The following is a 21,477-nucleotide window of genomic DNA, read 5'->3' as shown; positions in this document are numbered from 1 at the left end:
TAGAGTCTCTCTCACTGCTGTCGATTCTCTTGGGGTGTTAGTGGTGATAGGGTCCATGGCTGGAGGCATAGTGCTCTCCTCCATGGTAGCACCAACTACATCCACAGTACCCGTGAAACCAAACATTGTTTTGCATGGGGGGGGGGGGGGCAGAGATACGGAGTCGACACAGCAGCATGGTCCAATAAATCTGCTTTTAACAATGCTTCCTGACTCCCATGACTTTCATGACTTCAATGTCACATCACTGAAAATATCCTTTGCATCGTCTACAGAGACGAGGAAGGTGTTCATGTCCAGCATTCCTTTACCACAATCTGCCTCACAGTGTGCGGCAGCTCATTTATCATCACGTGAATTGACCAAGCTGATTTTTGCTGATTTAACTTGTGCTACTTGTGCCACATCGATATTAAATGTATAAGAGATGTTGTCAATTGATGACAAAACCTGACCGGGCTGGGATAATGCTTCCTACTTTGCTCCGTTCAAGATACCTTCAAGTTTGTTTCTCTTACTTCTGTACAGTGACTGCCGGCAACCTGTTCCCTAGTGTTCTGTTTACATGTACTGTGGCGCTTCATGAGCTGCTCCCCGGAAAAGAAGCAGGAGTGAAGGAGGTTGCACCGTCAGCTACTGCTAAATGTTAATTACATCTTTTAGATTTTCTAATTCTCACTATATGATGCACGACAGTATTACCAGCCAAACATTGCGCATTTGTGAAGGCACAGTGCGACTGAGAATATTACACCCAAGCTGAAATATGTGCTGTGATGAAATACAATATGTAGTCCATTGATCCAGTAAATTATCCAAATCACATTGAGTCTAATTCATTTTTGCGGGAATTCATTTATACTTATTGGAAAGCTCTACACATCTAATGTGACTATACCACAACAAACCTACTGGCGAATCGAAATGGAGAATCATTCCAATGAGAAATATCCTGCTGGGGCTCATTGGTTCAATGAGACATGTTGGGGACATTCAATGAGTTTGAAGCCACCACTTCTCATTACATCTCATTAACACTTGCTGTGATTTCTCATTACATCTCATTAACACGTTCTGTGAGTTCTCATTACATCTCATTAACACTTACTGTGATTCCTCATTAAGCCTCATTGAATATGGCACCATTTCCAATGTAATATTTGTCCCAAATCATCTATTGGGGATGAGAATTTTCGCAGTCAGTGAATGAGATTTGTGTACATGATATCCAATTGGTTCAATGAGATTTTCATAGGATTTTGAATGAGACAGTTTTCAGCAGGGTAGCACACAGCAAGTAAAAATGAGTGCTTACCGTTTAGCTGTGATTCAGCAACGCAGATAGAGGCTACCCCAACCCCGTACTATGTGGCCTGCGTAGTTTCTTTATGGCTCAATGCGGCGGCGGACACGAATGACATCGGCACACCTGATATAGAACAAGCTTTGTACATGTGTGCGTGTGTGAGGGGGGGAGTTAACAACAAGGGCAGAACAACTTTGCTATCACGACCTCTTGCGCGAGCTTAAGAAGCAGCCGTGGAGCATGCGAACTTTCCATATAAGATAATGATCGCTATGTGAAAGTTCAAGATCGAGGCCCTGATCTGGTACCTAAAGCACATACTGAGGTCGCACATGTGTGACACATGTACGATATTGGTGCCTATTATCATTCGAAGCAAGCACGCGTGAGATGAAAACTTTTTTGTTGGCCCTGATGAAAACTGAAGGTGACCTAGAGTGTAGAAATAAGTAAATGTGTGTATTTTCCAAAGCGGGACACCAACCGCACCAAGAAAGTTGAGTAGCTCAGGATATCAAGCGGCCGAGACTAAGGGAATGGGACGCATCCCTTCCTAAGCCCGCATCTCTGCCGAAGCACATGTTTTGCTACTGCTGCTTATGTTGCGTGCCTACCGTGCCCCACTCCTCATACTTCATGATCCGAAAACAGTCATGTTGAGGTAACAGGAATTCTTGGAAAATGGCATACATAGGTATTAGATGCACCAGGAGCATCATTATAGCAACCTGAGGGATTACGCAACAGCTGCAAATGAACGCAAATATGACCTTATAAAAACCTCACCTTGATTTTTTTTATTTTCGTGCCCAAGCGCCTCATCAGGTGTTGGTGTTTCTCATTCAACAGTAACACTCCCCGCCATCCGAAATAATGACAGTTCCATCTCAAATCGAAGAAGCTGTGAATCTCCCGAATTCAGGCGAAAACGCATATGTTGAAGCTTTGACGAATATGCATATATGCACTTTGTTATACATTTTCGTTTATTCATCAAAACTGCTCCTTTAGTAGCAGATTCGCACAAAAGCATCCTAGTAAAGCGCAGTTGAACGGCATGCGCGGCAGATCCACGTCGTTTCAGCCTGCTTTTTGCTAAAAGTATAAGGCAAAATTTTGGCAAAAGGAACGTTATATATTCGACGTCCGTCCTTCTGTGACTTTGCATTACAGTTATCGACGCTGTTTTCACGTATGACAATCTACCGTTAATTGGTATGCGCTATATTCACGTAAAATATTTTACATGCTGAATTGACTACGTACAATTAGTGCCGGACAAATGTTCGCATTTTGCGTACTACATTGTTCAGCAATATTCAAAGTTAATTCTGCATTCTACCAACAATTTGTGTTGACTGGGCCGTAGCATTGGCAGCGTAATATTAACAACCTCGTTTTCATTAGTATTCTGAAAAAATAAAGTACAAGCTATACGTTATATGAGCGTGCAAGTCAGAATACGCATGAGTTTCTTTACCATCACTATTAACGCTTTTTAGCTTCGCGCTCTCGAATTTCTGCTGCAAGATTTCACCATCTGAAAATGTAAAGTTCGCTCGTGACTGGATTATCCCCTGACCATGACTGGCACCAAACGCTGCATTGTTATTTTGATAGATAATTGAGTTTTTCAAGAATTACTCACGTAAATGATTATCCAGCGGTTTACAACTTCGAAGGTCGCTTACGAATACGCTTTTGGCGTAATGAAACCAGCAGGCTAGGGCGTCACATATCTAGTGTCGCAGTTAAATATATTTATTCCTAGGAGCATACAAAATACAGATTATGAGTAGTAATTACTGACCTGGTCTGGACGCCATTAATGAGCAATTAGAGCTAATTGGGACCCCCCACATTAATCAGCACCCTCCAGGGAGCCATCACACTAATTGGGGAATGTCTATCTCGCGTCCAGACCAGTTGTGCGTTTCCGGATAATCGTGGTCATAAAAAATAAAAAAATAGGCAGAAAATAGAATAAAAAGATAGAAATAGAGTGGAGAGAAACAATTTATTCGAAAATCAACGATGCCGCGGCGAAGAAGCCGCTCCGCAACACCCGAGTGACCAGCGTCCGCCATGTTGGTAGTTTGCACCCAGCAGTTGCAGAGATCGACGACAGGTGGCCACTTAGTTGCAAGGCATCACACCAGATGGCGCCACCATCATAGCTCTAGACGAGAAAGACAGAACAAGATACTAGCGGCAGGTAAAAATGACAGCACTGCTAAGCAAGTCTAGGCATGCGAGAGAAAAGGTCTAACCGCTACTGCTAAACAGAAAACAGTACACATCGGGGAAAAAGGCTTACGGGGACGATCGCTTAGGCCTAACCACAACACTACGCAGCTAACACAAGGCGGGAACCACACATCGCTAAACATGCGAGAAAAGGCTTAACACGAGCGCGGTCACCGCTAAACACGGCAAACATACGAGGAAAGAGGCTTACGGGGGCGATCGCTTAGGCCTAACCCCAACACTACGCAGCTAACACAAGGCGGGAACCACACATCGCTAAACATGCGAGAAAAGGCTTAACACGAGCGCGGTCACCGCTAAACACGGCAAACATACGAGGAAAGAGGCTTACGGGGACGATCGCTTAGGCCTAACCTCAACACTACGCAGCTAACACAAGGCGGGAACCACACATCGCTAAACATGCGTCAACAGGCTTGGACACCGCAAAACAAGTCTAAACATGCGAGAAAAGGCTTAACTTAACTAGGCTTAAGGCGAGAAAAGGCTAACGAGCGCGGTCACCGCTAAACACGGCAAACATACGAGAAAAGGAGCGCGTCAAATCACTCACCTTTTTCCCCGCGGCAACTTCCAGGCAGAAACTGAGCGAGCGCGGAGAACACACACGTCTGCTCTCTACGAGATCCAGCCAGAAAGTGAGCGAGCGCGCGGAGCGCACGTCCGTCTTCCGCGACGGTCCGAGAGAAACTGAGAGAGGCGACGCGCAGCGGCCGCTATGGATGCGCGCGCGCCCTCTGCTCCACCCGTCCGCGCATGCGCGCGCGCGCTGCTAGCTCCCTCTGCGCCGGCCGCGGGTGTTTTCGGTTTCGGCTCTCTGCTGCGCGCGCGCGCTCCTAGCGGCGACGGGTGGCTTTTCAGTTTCGCTTTCATTCTCCGTTCTTTGCGCGCGCGCGTTTATCTGTATAAAGGCAGCGCGCACCGCGCTCGCGTCATCACTACGTGAAGATGTTCAGCTACCACTCTTTACAAAATTGTTCCCGTACCCACGTTTCTTGGGAAGAAGTGGAGAAGGAATGTTTCAACGGCGAAAGTCCCCGCAACGAGCTCGTCATCACTGCTTTTCGCTACGTGATAGACATGGTAGGCTTTGGCAATATAGGAGAGATCTCGCCGGGGCCGCTGCAGGAGATGGTGCGTCGAATTTACGCCCGTTACAAGAACGTCTGCATAACGGTTCCTGACGGACCCCTGGGACTGATGAGCGAATTTGTGAGCTTGGCCAACGCAGAATTCAACTACATCGCTGCAGACATCGTGGACCTTCTCGCTCGTGCCATCGCTCATATTAAGCACGCCCTGCGGAAGCAGCGACATTTGCAAGCAGTCTACATCGCCAATTTGGTCACTGATTTATTGAAATACCGATTGGTTATTGACATGCAACGCATTAAACAGTCCGAATAACTTTGACGAGACTCTGTGTGTTCTTTCACTGAAACATCTTTATTGAATACATACATACAAAAGAGTTGGTCAATAGATGCCTGCACCCTCCCTCCCTTGTCTGATCATCTCGTAATGCTGCGTTCGTGAGATCAGACGTGGGAGAAAAGGGGAATCTTCATCGCAGCGCCGTCATTGCGCGGGTCACTGCGTCAGCACGATGACGGAATGGTCATTCTTTTCGTACACCCATTCCGCTACCACACTGCCACGATGTCCCGTGCTTCTCCTGTCTGCGAGAGAGAGAGAGAGAGAGAAGGATGTCTCGACTAGAACTTTTATTCTCGATTACATGCGCGTGCAGCTCTTTGTTCCGCGGTTACTCGATGCCTGACGTCGACGGTCTCGGACTCTCTTCCGGGTTTTCCGGTGCTGCACAAAGAGGGAGTACTATCGTAATGCGATACGCGTCAAAACACTAGGAAAGCTTACCGTATTCGCAGCTCCCATAAGGGAAGGAGTGTACGGCATCCACGAGATAGCGTTTGTCGTCGTAGGGGACCAAGCTCTTCTTGAGTCTCGAAATGGTGTACATCGTTTGCTTTATACTCTGGATGGTGCACTGCTTCTGAGAGACCGCCTTTTCATTGAACAGAGAATCTCGGTACACTTCGTGCAATAAATGTTTCCTCACCACGTCTTTCTTAACTCCTTTGGCTCTCGCGATCTGTTTGTGTGTCCCAGCCAAGAGAATGCTGTACATTTTTGCTCGGATGGCTACGACTTCCTGAATAACTCCGCCCCCCGTCTCGTCTTTGAAGTACCCCATCTGATTCGCGTGCTCGTCGTTGAAAAGTGGGTGGTCCGGCGGATAGGAAGACAGATCTAACTCACTCTCAATCTTCATCAGCTGCTCTTCCAGGCTTTCACACGTGAGAGAAAAAATTACGCTGTCCGTGTCGCTATAGATCAATTGCACTGGACATGTCAAGCGAGAAAAGAGCGACTCGTAGATGAAGCTGTACATTCGGACTTTGGATATTTCAAGAATGGCAAAGCCCACGTAAAGGGGGTGCGTGCATTTGATGCGGCGTTGTTTCATCTCGTACAAGATGCACTTATCACTCAGAATGTGAAAATGCTGACTGTCGACGGAGCTATCTTTTCGGAGCGCGCTTTCTTTGTCGTAGGCTAGGGCATACTTTTTCATCCGTCTCACATTTTGTATCGACTTACCGAACGTGCTGTTCGACATGGTTTTGTACAGAAGTTGCTCGAATTTCGTGCTCGCGGCATTCCTCAACGCGACGTTTCTCTGCACGAAGGTTCGCAAAAAGTTGTCTTGGCGGAACGAGAGGATGCTGTGAACACGTTTTATTTTCATGCCCAACCTCACGTACAGAGCGAGCAGTTCATAATGAACGACGTAGCGTTCTTTGTCGTAGCACGTCAGCAAGAGTTTCGTTGTGGAAGGGGCGTTCAGCGCCAACGCATCTTTCAGGTGGCGTTGGTAGGGGGAGAGTTCGTTCTCGTCCACGCACCTGTGTTCGGGTGCCAGGGGAAAATCCCTAGTGAGCGCGTGCAGTTCTTCGGGATATGACAAGTCTACCACGTACACGTAACCCACTTCCGAATCGTGAGGAATGTTGAGAAAATCGATCTCGCTCCACCTCGAAGGATCGACCCACTCAAAACCACCTGTCGGGAGATGGAAAGTCATCGCGTACGGGTACAAACTGTTCACGTCGAGGTACTGGATAAAAGTCTTTTCTTGCTGGGGATCGTAATCGTCGCACCCCTCGTGATTAGCCCGACAGTATCTGTGGAAGCTGTTACAAATGCCTCCCCTGATTCCCTTCTCGATCGTTTCGTACATCTCGCGATCGCTCATGAGCTCGAGTTTGACTTTGGTGAGCTTCAGAGCGCTGCTCCACGCGTAACTGGCGAGGGACACTGTGCGTAGGATATCTAACCTATCCGTCTCTAGCGCAATCTTCCTGAAATACAGTACGACGTCGCAGAGCTGACAGGCGTCGAGCGTGACGTAGAGACGCGTGTAACCGCCGAGGTTCTTACATTCGAACAATTCGAAAATCTCGAGGGCGTACTGATAGTCCTCGTCCGTGATCTCTTGGTCGTTCAGGTCGCTTTTGAAAGCTTCCTTTGGCGGTAGTGCGGGCAAATTGTACGCTTCGAAACTGTCGACGAAGGTGTACGGGTAAATGCCCTTCCTGAGGAGGCGTCGGAAACGGTCACCAAACATTTGACGGGTACAATGAAACGCGCTTTCACCACCGCTGACGAGCAGGGTTTCCACCAGGTTCGACAAGGAGAGGTTGAAAAACTGCGTGGTATCGCGGAAATGGAGATCGCCAATGTTGAACCCTCTTATCTTTTCCGAGCTCGAAGCTAAGATCCACGGCTCGCCCAGATTTAGAACGTGCATGTGGCGGAGAAGGGAGCTCAAATCGTACTGCAGGTTGTGCACGCACACGACGAGTTCTTTGGTATTACGACACGTAAGGTTACACGTATCACACAGCGTCGCGACACAATTCGAAGAACCGGACTCTACGAAGCGGGTGTGGTCGTGATGCGATACCTTCCGCGTATGTCGGTTAAATTCGATTCCACAAAATTCGCAGTGTGTAGCGCTCGCGTGCCGAAAGTGGTCTTCCATACTCATGACCAACGGCGCGGGACAACTGTTCAACCTATCGATTTGATCACTAAATCGCTTGAGCGAGAGCAAGCATTTCTCTGCCGCGTTGGGTCCCAAATAGCCATCTACGTCCATTATTTTCCCATCACAACTTCTCACTAGCACAATGCTGTACGAGCTCATCCTGTGCACACTCGAGGCGTCCTTCACGAGCGCGTTTTTTTCCAAAACGCTCTCCGTGTCCAACACCGCGAAATAGGGGTAGGGATGCATGTACTGTATCTTGTTGAAGGAGACACACTCCCCCTCGTTTGGCATTTCGAGAATCACTTCGTTTACGTCTCGACACAGACGTTCGTGTTGCTGCAATGCCTCTCTCGTTCCGTAACCGGACGTGCATTTCTCGCAATAAAAGTAGTCACTTCGTCCCATGAAAGTGCTAAATTTTCGGATCCCATAGAAATGCTCCCTAACCTCGAGCAGGTGGACTTTATCCTTATAGAGCGTGCAGGGAACCCGTCCGGTAGATATCGAACTCGTCTGCTCGTCGAACACGTAGATGTAGACGGAGATTTTGTTTTTTTCTCTCCCACAGGGTAATGTCTTCGTAAGTGACTGGGAAGCAGGGCGGCCAGTACGTTACGCGCGTCTCCGGATGGGAAGGATTCATGTACTTGTGGTATCTTACATGCAGGTTTGGTTTGCTCCTCAAAGGATGTAAGAGTGCCAGCACGCTATACTTGAAACGCTCGTTTTCGTGATTCGGCGGAAGTTTGACGTTTGTGAGAGTCTTTGTTTTTCTCTTTAGCAGCTCGGGAAGCTCGATCGTGCATCCTATCCGCTTCGGTTTTAAGCGCGTTAGTTTTAAGTCGACACATTGGACGTCGTTCGAGGTGAAACCAGACCCTTCTCTCGCATAGTTTTCAACGCGTTGCGAGGACTCTGCGATGGCAGCATTTATCGCGCCTTCGATTTCTTGGCGGTTATGAACGACTCTCATGTGAAGGTTCACGTGAAGGAGATGCGAAGTCAACCCGTCGGCTCCGTCCTTAACCATGAGCGCCTTCGAGCACAGACAAAATTTGAAAGGCATGGGATAAGCTTCGAGGACGCGCGTGATTACTGGAGCTATGCTCGGTAGATAGAGTCGCAAATCGTCGACGTTGTCGTTGTGCGGGGAACAGAGAAGCGTGTACCTAGTAGCCGTTCCGTCAAATGCCTCGTCTGTGACAAAAAAAGGAAGGAATCGTCTCTCCGTGACGGAGGGATGATTCTCTACGACGTGTTCTCTCAATTCAACGATTCTACGACCCTGGACAGGCTCAGCTTCGTTTCGAAATTCTGGGCTTGCATCTGGTGATTCATCTCGAACCCTACCAGACAGAGGAATGAAATCTGCATACGACTGATCCCCTTCCCACATGAGCAATTCGTCGTCGTCGTCGTCCGTTTCAGGTATTACGAAAGGCGGACTACTGACTCTGTCGTCGTCGTCATCTGAAAGGACGACTGGGCTATTACCGAGATTCTCTATTCTAGCTTCGTGCTCTCTTTCTACGGCCACGAGCATGGCATCGATGGGGTCGTACTGACATACGAGACAGCGCGGCACTGCAGTCAAACAAAATCAGCACGAGATTCCCCCTCACGAAACAATGCTCACTTTTCCCTTCAGTTGAGGAACGCTTGAGATTGATGATGATGAGAGAGGATGGGATGAGTCCCTGTGGTCAGTGTCATGCGGTGACAGCGGCTATCGGTTCCTGAAAAACAATGTCATACATAGAATACACTCTCACAGCAGAGACGGTCAACTTACATTTTGGTCCACGAAACGCCTCGTGTCGTGGATGGATGCCCCTCGTGGGCTTCCTGTCAATCGTCGTAGAACCAGCGCACCTTTTATAGTCGCTACACCGCTCTCCTCCTCCTCGCATTGCGACGGTGTCGTCTGTACTTTGACCACCCCGCCTTCCGTCTTTCGCGCCTTTTTGCAATGTCGCATATGACAATGATAATACCATCGACGTTGAATAAAACATTACACTAATTTCTAGCTAACACTCTGGGACGACTTGTACATGACGACAAGAAGACCCAGAGTGGGATTCGAACCCAGGATCCTTCTACACTGGGCGCGACACACTAATCACCAATCTAATTTGTACTGCGTGACGTTTTTCGTATTGCGGGGTTCGTGTCTACACACGTCACAACATGTTCAAACACGTTCAAACATGTTCAAACACGTTCAATGACGTCATAGAGAGAGAGAGAGAGAGGAAGTAGTGTGTCCAGGGACGACTTCGTCTCCTGTGTCTAAACACGTCCAAACACGTCCAAACATGTTCAGACACGTTCAATGACGTCATAGAGAGGGTGAGAGAGGAACGAGTGTGTCCAGGGGCGACTTCGCCGCCCATGTCCAAACATGTTCAAACACGTCTTAACATGTTTAAACACGTTCAATGACGTCACAGAGAGTGCGAGGCAAAGCTTTACTATAAATGTCGAAGCGAACGTTCGATCGTCATTCCATCATGATCAGCTTGGTAGATCCTCGTAAGTAATACCCATGACGTCATCATCATCATCGTCGAAATGTTTGAAGAGTTTCGTTTCCAGTGTACAACACTTTTGCTGCGCGTGAAGTCGGTTTTTTCCCGCCTCACATATTTCGGGAGATTGGCAGCGCCCGCTTCTTCTGCACCAATTGCGGTGGATTGTGGTCCAAAGGTACGCTTCCTCGTTATTTTTTTTAATACGTTCTATAATCGTCCACATTTTTTTCCAGAGCAAAAGCATTGGACGGACCGATTGATTCGCCCGTTTCTCGGCTGTCGGACGGTACCGTTCGACGTACGTTGCGAAGGACTTCGACTATTGAAGGAAGATGGAGAAGATGGACCATCAGTGTCACTCTGTGACTGAAGAAGATTGTACGTGTGTGTGTTTGAGTTAAAAAAAAACACGCGTTTCTCACACTCCTTTCGTTGCAGATTACGAATGGCTACTGACGGGAGATCTACCCTTGGTCCTAACCTTCAAGCCTCCTCCAAAGACCTTCTTTTTGCGAATCGGCGATCAACTGACTACCTGTCGCTGCGGTGGACTCTGGTTGAGAAACCCCAGCCATTGGTTAGACTCGAGCCTTCGTCCGTATTTGGGCTGCCTTCCCGGCTACGAAACCAAAGCTGGAGCCTAATTCGTGTGTAACGAGAAATAAAAAAAAAAGGTTGTCTACTCTCATTCCGTCTCAGTCATGATGACGCCCGAGCAGAGATTTGCCACCTTTGTGCAAACGCGAATGTATCGGGACTTGCTGCGATTACGCGATTATATTCACGGCGATAGCTGCGAGGGAGACTTTCGCTCGATTCTCAAGACGATACCCCTACGTCTGTTCACCGTCAGTGGGAAGATTGCAAAGAAAATGAAGCGTTTCGTAGATTACAAGCTCGAGCTGCTGGAAAAGTATAGACGAGGAGAGGCAGTCGACCCGTGTCTCATCAACGCGGGTTTCAACCGACCTATCGTCCGTCGCTACTGGCTTCTCCACACATCCCTCGACGTCACGGTGCAGACCGGCGACGACGGTGAGCGTCGGGTCAGCACGTTGGAAGATCGTCTCGCAAGGGTCTTGTGTATGTCGTGAAAAAATAAATAGACTATTTTTTACGAAACGAGTTCGCTCACGAGGAGACGTTTTATTGTTTCGTCATTCTCTTCGAGGTTACAGGAAAACATGGATACACAACTTTTCAAGCTGTAGCGTTTCGACATGCGCGTGGCTACGTAGATACAAAAAAGCCCGCAGTAAGGCGAAAAAGGTGATTGAATACACTTGTCGTTATACTCGTCCACTACAGGTAAAGTCCTTCGAAGGTTTGCTTCGATGGGGGGAAGTCCGTAGCTGTCGAAAAACACGGCAGACCCGTCGTAGTTTTTCAGGTAGAGCACCCAGTGCTGCCCGCGCCTTCTTCGCTCTTCCGTATTGATGATTAAATAACCGGGCTTGCGTAAAACGAAGGCTTCGTCGGAAGCGCAAATGCCTCTCAGCATGGAGGAAGCGAGGGGGTTCAGGGACACGAGTTCCAAGATGTCGCTCTCGTACATCTTTTCTTATGGGAAGGTGACCGTACGGTCCTTGTCGACGTACATGAGCTTGGCACACTCGGAAATCAAGAGGACGGTGACCGCGTGTGGAAGGGCTTTAGCGAAGCGTAATTGCAGGCGAACGTTTCCTTTTCGCCACTCGTTCAAATGCGAAGGAGAAGAACACTTGTCCACGTCCAAGTTAAAGTAGAGGAGGAACCCGTTCGTTTTAAATCGCTCGTAGCTATACTTGAAATGTTTCTCTCCCAGTTCTTGCAAGAAGTTAAAGTAGGGAATTTTGACGAGGTCGTTCTGAAAGTCGTACTCGGCTCGCACTTGCTGGCCGTCCACGGAGAGCATCGAATGAGACAGGTCGTAATGACGGAATTTGTAGGGGTTCGATTGGATGTCGCCGAGAAAGTCGGACGTGGCGAGCAGGGCGACGCATAATTTGGAAGGCACCCTTTCGGGGTAAACGTTTTCAAAGTGAGCGTCCAAGCTCCCGGCACTCAAGCTCCGCACCTTGGTTTCCAATCCGCGTAACACGTAGATGGCCGGCGTGGTCTGAAGCCGCCGCTCGTATTCCAAAAACAGGGAAGGTGCCAGCATCACCTTTTTCAAGTGTAACGTCATTTCTTTAATGTCCACCTCGTAATTGTACGTTTTCTTGTCTTTGGGGATCGATACGAGTTTAAATTCGTCGTTGTTTAATAGGAAAATGACGCGAATTTCGACGGCAGGTACCATCAGGCGCGGCTGTTGAAACAGGTCGGTATTGATCTGTCCGACCAGGTTAAAGTATTTTCCACCCTTCGTCGCTTCGTAACGTTGTTTCGGACCGCGAGAAGAGACGTCGTAATCGTCCTTTAAATGTTCGTCGTCCTCGACATAGAGTCCAGCCGCGTGCACTGTTTCTTGAGCCATGGGCGTGGAATGAAGCACGACGTCCAAAATACTCCTGTAGGCGTACAACTCGTTGGAACTGACGAGCTTGTTGTTCGCGTAAACAGTGACCGTCTTAAACATGCCGCTCAACAGGTGGTTTATTGGGAAAACGACATCTTTCTCGTCCATTTCTTCCCCGTCGTCGCGAACAATGCGCACGGTCAAAGACACGAAACTGCCGTAGAGATCCAAGTGTGCGCTTTGCAAATTTTGAATACAAAATTCGATCACGGAATTATTTACCCCGTTGACCGGATAAAAAAGTTGGTACGAAGTATCTTCCACGCCGTATTGAATGGAGGGGGGTTCGAATATCATCACGTCACTCGTAAGACAATGCGGTGACCGTTGCGTCTGTATTTTTTCTTTCGTTGACGTCATGATGGACGGAGCACGCACAGCGGATGTGTGACCTTCACGGCGTACCAAAGATATCTGCAGGTGCGTCGTGTGTCGGCGCCTTTTGTTGTCTTTTGTGGCGTTTCTTTCCATTGTTGTTGTTGTTTCCAGAGCCCTCCATGGAATCCAGCACGTCTCTCCCCGTTGCTATGGCCGTCTTTTTTACTGCGCGCGATATTCCTTCGCCATCGGCCAAATTCCGCGCCAAGCGCGTCAACGTTCTCTTGGCGATCGGTTTTATTTGCTGCCAGATGGGAACGATAAACTTGGATATGTTGCTCAACACACCGCCCCCTCGTTGGAAAAGGGGTCCCGTGTACACGGGAATTATTTTGGGGGAATTACGGTACATATTTGAAATGCAACGTTAGATTGGTTCTGCCTTTGGACCGCAACGGCAAACGTCTTCCCGTTTCGTCCGCGAGAACGATCGTCACTGAGGGAATTTCGAATTGAGACAGGTTAAAATACTGGATGTTATCTAACGTGTAGGTGACGACGTGCTTGTCTTTCTCGTAATAAAAGGGTAGTATTTTTAATATCGGTTTTTTCCCGCTCCCCACGTACGTGGGTTCCACGATATCCGTGTAGACGATTATGTTGTGAAACGGGGGTTCCAGGAGTACCTCGACGGAGCTCGTGGCATCCTCATCCCCCGTGAACACGGTACGCGATTCGAAGCCCAAAAGCACGGCCAGGTACTCGGAAAGTCTTAGGGTGGAGGTGCCCTCGGAAAGCCGAATTTTACATTTCTGTTCGGTTCCGTCGAAGCTGAAGCGCGCGCGTTCGCCTACGCGCTGATTAATCGCATTTAGAAGTGCTTGCAGCGTCGCATAATAGCCGGGAGGCAGATGTACTTGCAAAGATCGAGGAATTTTCGTCTTGATCGTGAAAGAAAATTGACGCGCTATGGGGAGAGAGACGCGTAGCGTTTCTTCGTGTCCCTCGACGGGTGTGAGATGTAGCAGCTTGACAAAGGGTTCCGGTACGTGCAACCCTTTCGGTGTTTTCAGAGAGTACACGCTATCCGCGAATTCTAGCGAGGCGTCCAGCTTGTGCGTCTGGAAATACTTGTTGAGTGTGTTCCGTAGGGACGTGGTTTCCGAATTCAGAGTGACGTCGCCGAAAGCGACGGGTGCGGCGTGCTCCAATAAGATGGAGGTGGCTTCGCGTTCGCTCAATTTGGGGGGTTTCACCGCACGACCTGCTTCGCGGGACGCTAGCGAGGCGTCGAGCGCTTGCGCGAGCCGAGGGTCCAATTCCACGGCTTTCACGTCCACGGGTAAGACGAAGTCGTATCGCGATTTATTGTACGCGAAAGAAACGTCGAATTCCGAAAGGGCTTTTCCCAAATCCCTCTCGAGATCCGAGGTGACACGAAAAGTCCTCGAAAGAAACCTCGATTTTCGCATCTTGCCTTTCGTACCCGATATTTAAAAAATCGTTACTTATGCTGAGATCCATCAGACCGACTTTATACCGATTCGAGAGCTGAAGCGGACTATCGAAAGCTACCGTGAAGGCGTTGAGTTTATTCGAGGGAAACTTATCCATGCTGGCGTTCGAGAGCAGGTGGACGTAGATGTCTGACATCATTTCCCAATCTTGACCACGTCGCTGCTCGAAACCCAACTGTCGTGTTCTTTGTCGTAACCGAACCAGCGAACCAAGGAGAGGCTCTGACCGTTCAGTTGCTTCTTTCTCAGCACTTTCGTTACTGGCCAAGGCTGATTGGCGTCTCGGGTTACGACGAGTACCTCCTCCGGGTAGAAAGATCCGTCCACTTCCTTACCCCGGTAATCTTCCAGGTGTACGACGGGAGGAGAGGTGTCTCTCAGGCGGGAGACGGTGAAAATCTGAGGCGACCAACTCCCTTCCGAGCTCTTATGAAAACCTCACTTTATCCCCCAGTTTGAGCTTCTTTTTCACGGAGGGTACGACGGGCTTCCCATTTATCTTATTGAACAGCTCCAATTCGTTTTCGGGCGTGACCTCGGACGGGCTGATGCCCAAAGTCCTGTGTTTGGTGGTGTTGTAGTCGCGCACGATCTTGGGAAGCGCGGAAACGAAGTGGTATTTTCCCGTTACTCTAAAATAACGGAATATTCTGTCGCGTAAAGTGCGTATGACGCGCTCTGCCTGCGATGCTTTGATTACTGGAGAGAAGGTAGAATACATGTGTACCTTCTTTCGTGAGAGATACTCCTTGACGGTCTTGTTGTAGAATTCCCCGCCTCTGTCGCAAAAGATGCGTGTAGGTACGTTACCTCCCCGAAAAAGTCTTATCATGGCCCTTTTCATTTCGGCGGGGCGCTTCGTCTTTAGCGGGAGGGTGCGCAGAAAGCGGGAGAGGGAATCGATTGCTACGAGAATGTAGCGGTAGCCACCGTTGAATCTCTTGTATTTTGAAAAATCGGCGAGGTCCATTTGCCACACGTCGTTGATCTTGAGCGCGATGATGCGTCTCCTATTAAACTTTCTTCTGACCGGATGGTGGAGCGTGTAGGCATCCAGCTTTCTGAGAATGGCGAGAGCCTTCTTTTTGCTCAAGTGATGTGCTTTTCTATAGCGTTCCACACCCCCCAAACCACCCTCTGGTTTCTCATATCCCTCCATAAGTCGTCCACGCAATGGAGGCCTGCTGCTGCTGCTGAGGCTCGCGAGATTTGGGTAGAGAAATCAGACGCAATAGTTTCGAGACTTTGAGGAACCAGGAAGGTTTCTTTCCCATCTTACGTTGCAACAAATAATTGACGAGTTCGTAAACGGAGGAGTGTCTGATGGGCTTGCCCGACACGGAGACACAACCCTCGCGATCCCAGGAAAGAACCTTCTTTAATTCCGAGACGACCCTTTCCGCTTCCTCTTCGTCCACCTCTGGAGAGAGGAGCGAATAGTCAAAGTCATTTGTAGCGTCGGACGCCTTGTTTTTATTGTCGTAGGGGTCAAATCCGTACTGCCTGAGTATGCGATACAGTGCTTGCAGTATGAGTTTCACTTTGACGTCACTCTCCTTCGAGGAAAGAATGTTTCCGATGGAGGAGGAGGTGGTCACTTCAATTCTCTTGGCCATTGGCGAAAAGGTTCAACACGGCGGAAAGCAGGAGAGGAACCACCGACGAAAGAACGCCCTGTCCTCGCTGCTGAGACAGATAGCGCTTCAAACGTTGCGGATTCTTGTGAATCTTTTTTGTAGGCGAGCCGTCGTAGAAAGCGTTTGTGCTTCTTCAAACGCGCGAACGTATCTGGAGCTAGAGCCACCTTTCCGTTCAATACATTGAGGCAAATTTCGGAGAGGTGTTTCATGTCGGACGAGGACGAACGTCTCAAGACGTCGCGACGACGTGGAGGGGGTAGAGTGGAGAGTACTTTGAGTAAAGTGAGGTGAGGGCGGAGATTCATTTCGGAGCGTAAATATATTGACGTTCTCCCGGAAAGATATTGCTACGCAACCTGTGATCCTCGTGCGTATAGTTGTGAAGATCCACGAGTAAATATGCGTGGGGCGACGACATCGCTTGTTTATATGCGTCCAGAAAATACTCCAATCTTTTTCTGCCAAATAGCTGTTGGCCGAAATGTTCCATCTGGTGCACGCTGCGCACCGTGCGCCACAGGACGACGTAACTGGCGTTGTAGGATATTGTTCTAAAATGGCTACTGTCGAAAAAGATGTTTTGAACGAGTAAGAAGATCGACGCGTTGGCGTGGTGAGAACCCCGAATGAAAAGATCGGTCACCTCCTTCAAGGAACCGGCGTCGGTCATGTGATCGTCGACGACGATCAGCGTAGCGCGCGACGTGTCCCACTCTCGTGGTAGCTCCTTGGCAAATTTTACGGAGTCCCCGAATTCGTCCTGCATGCTCGGCGAAGCATATTTCTGCACGTAGAATATGTGTGACGGTGGCTTGTCCACCACGTCGTTCAGGTTCCTCAACACGTTAGCAACGAAAGTAGATTTGCCGCACATGGAGGGACCGCTTAAGATACAGCGAAAGGGTTGACGGAAACGAAAAGGTTCGGGGGAAGACATGTTACGTGCGTACACGTTGCACGAAGAGAAAGAAGAGACTGAGACTCGAGGAGAAATGCATCGCTTTTATTTACACATCCTCGTCGTCGTCCTCTACATCGGAACTGCGTTCCCAATACAGATTGTCCAGGCTAAAGTTGGACTTCTTTTTCGCCAGTCTGTCCGCCACTAAGATGCGGTCGAGCGTCTTCATCTTGTCCTGACACATTTCTTGACGTGCTTGCAACCATTCCAGATGGTGGACTTGAAAGGCTTCCTCCACGATGCCGCGTATAAATTCGCGAAGTTCTTCGTTTTTTGTCTTTTCCTTGCGACGACGAGAAACGCAGGAGAATAAACCACACATGGCGTTTTCCACGTATCGGTCAGAATGATGACGCGAGCGCGGTGCGCGCTGCCTTTATAGAGATAAACGCGCGCGCGCAAAGAACGGAGAATGAAAGCGAAACTGAAAAGCCACCCGTCGCCGCTAGGGAGGGCGCGCGCGCGCGTGCGCAGCAGAGAGCCGAAACCGAAAACACCCGCGGCCGGCGCAGAGGGAGCTAGCAGCGCGCGCGCGCATGCGCGGACGGGTGGAGCAGAGGGCGCGCGCGCATCCATAGCGGCCGCTGCGCGTCGCCTCTCTCAGTTTCTCTCGGACCGTCGCGAAAGACGGACGTGCGCTCCGCGCGCTCTCTCACTTTCTGGCTGGATCTCGTAGAGAGCAGACGTGTGTGTTCTCCGCGCTCGCTCAGTTTCTGCCTGGAAGTTGCCGCGGGGAAAAAGGTGAGTGATTTGACGCGCTCCTTTTCTCGTATGTTTGCCGTGTTTAGCGGTGACCGCGCTCGTGTTAAGCCTTTTCTCGCATGTTTAGACTTGTTTTGCGGTGTCCAAGCCTGTTGACGCATGTTTAGCGATGTGTGGGTCCCGCCTTGTGTTAGCTGCGTAGTGTTGAGGTTAGGCCTAAGCGATCGTCCCCGTAAGCCTCTTTCCTCGTATGTTTGCCGTGTTTAGCGGTGACCGCGCTCGTGCTAAGCCTTTTCTCGCATGTTTAGCGATGTGTGGTTCCCGCCTTGTGTTAGCTGCGTAGTGTTGGGGTTAGGCCTAAGCGATCGCCCCCGTAAGCCTCTTTCCTCGTATGTTTGCCGTGTTTAGCGGTGACCGCGCTCGTGTTAAGCCTTTTCTCGCATGTTTAGCGATGTGTGGTTCCCGCCTTGTGTTAGCTGCGTAGTGTTGTGGTTAGGCCTAAGCGATCGTCCCCGTAAGCCTTTTTCCCCGATGTGTACTGTTTTCTGTTTAGCAGTAGCGGTTAGACCTTTTCTCTCGCATGCCTAGACTTGCTTAGCAGTGCTGTCATTTTTACCTGCCGCTAGTATCTTGTTCTGTCTTTCTCGTCTAGAGCTATGATGGTGGCGCCACCTGGTGTGATGCCTTGCAACTAAGTGGCCACCTGTCGTCGATCTCTGCAACTGCTGGGTGCAAACTACCAACATGGCGGACGCTGGTCACTCGGGTGTTGCGGAGCGGCTTCTTCGCCGCGGCATCGTTGATTTTCGAATAAATTGTTTCTCTCCACTCTATTTCTATCTTTTTATTCTATTTTCTGCCTATTTTTTTATTTTTTATGACCACGATTATCCGGAAACGCACAACTGGTCTGGACGCGAGATAGACATTCCCCAATTAGTGTGATGGCTCCCTGGAGGGTGCTGATTAATGTGGGGGGTCCCAATTAGCTCTAATTGCTCATTAATGGCGTCCAGACCAAGATGTGCGTTTCCGGATAAACGTGGTCAGTACTTACTACTATTATGAACGTCAGTACTCCTGAGAACTCATACCCGTAACTCACCAGACATATGTACAACAACCGAAACACGCGCACTTGGAGAGGTGTTTGCGAAGCTCCATTAGAGGGAATTTCGCGCACATAATTACTTGAGGCTCATAGCTATGCATTATATAATCATCATTGTCGAATCTAGACATCATTGTAAGTCGAATATCCTTTCCAAAACTTTCTTGCACATCTGGTGCAAACCGACCTATTCAGACAGCTTCTAATGCAATGCTTGCTTAAACACAGTTTAGTTACGTGCAGCCAACAAATAACTACTTTGCGTTTGATCAATGAACGAAAATATCGCGAAATTCTCGGCATACTTTCGAGCTTCGAACTACAAGCACAAGAGGCACATAAACAATATCAAGAAACATGTCTGCCTTTGACACCGCTGCATTAAAATGTCAGCCTGCTTCGTAGGCTGGTGAAATACCGAGAGAGCTTGCGGAAAAATTAAATGACGTAGTCTTAAGGGTACAATATCCAGAACTGCAATGAAAAATAAGTTTCATGCGCCACTATTCTCATGAGAACGCTGCCATCAAGCCCATTCCACCTGATGATGGGCTTTCCCCATAGTCATTGCGTCACGAGAGAACATAAAAAGGTTGTGTGTGAAATCCATCCCTCTCAACAGATGACTCAGTCTGTCATTCAATCTCTTCCTAGAGCTGACGACATTATGGATGAGATTGGTAGCTGGTTAGTCTTTGTTGCTCTTGATCTGAAGTTTGCCGATTTGCAGATTCGTAGGCTTTTGTAACCAGCCCAAAATGTCAATTGTAACTTGTTCTGGCACATTTCAATGAACAAGAATGCCATTCGGGCTTAAGAATGCACCGCACAGAACCATTCACAATCAACCATTTCAGAGGGCTATTAATGAAATTTTCTTACAACCTCGACATCCAAAGTACAGTGTGCGATATATCTATGAAATCGTACTTTTTGACACAACGTTTTCTGAATTCGTTGAAATTTTAGACCAAGTTCACGGTCTACCACATGCCGGTGGCTGAAGGTTTCCTTAGAAACGTGCCCATTCGGTATGGAATCGATCAAGTTCCGAAACAACGACTAAGCCCACTCGACAAAGGAACTTTGGACTTCTCTACATGCTGCAAACATTTTATCGACGATTCATCCCACATTTCTCGAAGATTGCTGTCCCCCACAAGCCCTAGTTCGAACTGTAATCTTCACATGGAGCCCCGAATGTGAATCTTCATCCCAGACCGTCCGTACAGGACCACTGTTTGTACGCTTCCAGCAACCGGCCCTTGCTACTATGGCAAGTGATGCTTCCGCTGTAGCTATCGGGACAGTCCTGTCTCAAACTCAGAACAACAGAGTTGTGGGTATTGAGTATGCTAGTCGTGCAATAACGGCGGGGGAGAATAAACAACAGAGTAATGTCTGGAAGGCCATTAGCGTTCACTGGTGTCCAATATACAGATCCCAAAAGATAGGCAAGACACTGCTGTAAAGAGGAATTTGAAAGGAAGCTGCATACCATTTGACTGCTCTGAATAGTGTGTCGCAGTAATCATGCTGTCCCACCTCAGGGGTTCTAGGCTCAGCCGAGGAAGTTACCTGCAACCATAAAAGCAGATGAGTGAAGAGAAAGGAGAGCATACACATATTCAATGTTACATAAATATTCTGTTCAAGTATAGTTTAAAGATTACGCTAAGCGAATCTATCTGTATCAGCAGAGCTGTACCACCTGAGTTAAGTGACTAGGTTAGGTAACTTCTATTTTGTCTCTTTGCTCTGTCGCTCTCTGTCTTGTGTGCGGTAAGCGGTCGTGAGGTTCCAGGTTGCACAGATGAGGATTAACCCATTTATGCAATCATGAAATCTGTTATGGCATTTGGACCACACGGACTGCTTGTTAGCCCCAATAACGAAAAGTACACACACTTTTGCGCCGTTTAGGTGGATGTTCTTTCCCCGGAGTGGACAAGTATTGTGGACGCCTTGTTTCAAACGACACTGAGGTTCAGTACGTTGAAGAGATTCAGCGTCCCTTTCGTAATCGCAATCATGGAAATATTCGCTAATTAGGGCAACCAGCCATCCAACATCGTCTCGGTATGTCGGCCATCAGGATGCCACTGCATGCGACTGTGACACGCTGCGACCATTGTGCGGAAGCTGGCGTCATGAATATTTCCACTCCCGATGAGCGCGTATGCGGTATCCTACGGCGCATGGTCCTAGCGGGACCACGACACGTCACTCGACCGTTGTTGCGTGAAGTTGCCCGCTGTGTTTACGCGTGGCAGCTCGCCACGGCTCGGCGCCAGCTGTACTCTCTTTGCCGCCCCGTTTAAATTCGCTCCTCGATTACTCGCGCATGACGAAGGTAAAATTTTGGTTCTAGAGCATGAAAAATGTTTTGTTTCTGATGAAAACATAGTCACATAGTTTCATAGTCACATTAAGAGAATTTTAACTGTAAAAACCTCCGGAGGCCTAGACATTTCAAGAAGGAAGCGTTCCGGGTTTGAAGGGCGTAACAAAGCCGCCTGTACTGGGCTCTTCATTGAGAGAACTC

The 21,477-nt window shown here is 48.8% G+C and overlaps 1 protein-coding gene and 1 long non-coding RNA gene across 2 annotated transcripts in view; one reads left to right on the top strand and one right to left on the bottom strand.

Annotated features, from left to right (window-relative positions):
* The window catches only part of LOC135393140 (uncharacterized), a 109,130-nt gene that overhangs the window by 51,164 nt on the left and 36,489 nt on the right, over nucleotides 1–21,477 (top strand). The gene's annotated exons all lie outside the window — the stretch shown is intronic.
* On the bottom strand, nucleotides 3,310–4,302 carry LOC135374884 (uncharacterized). Its single transcript, XR_010417144.1, has 2 exons — nucleotides 4,128–4,302; nucleotides 3,310–3,485 (listed from the first exon to the last, which is right to left on the bottom strand). It is a non-coding gene; the product is annotated as an uncharacterized LOC135374884 (long non-coding RNA).

This window comes from Ornithodoros turicata, chromosome 1, assembly GCF_037126465.1.
Source record: "Ornithodoros turicata isolate Travis chromosome 1, ASM3712646v1, whole genome shotgun sequence".
Classification (NCBI taxonomy): Eukaryota; Metazoa; Arthropoda; class Arachnida; order Ixodida; family Argasidae; genus Ornithodoros; species Ornithodoros turicata.
The sequence above is the reverse complement of the archived record's forward strand: the minus strand, read 5'-3'. Positions and strand labels throughout refer to the sequence as shown.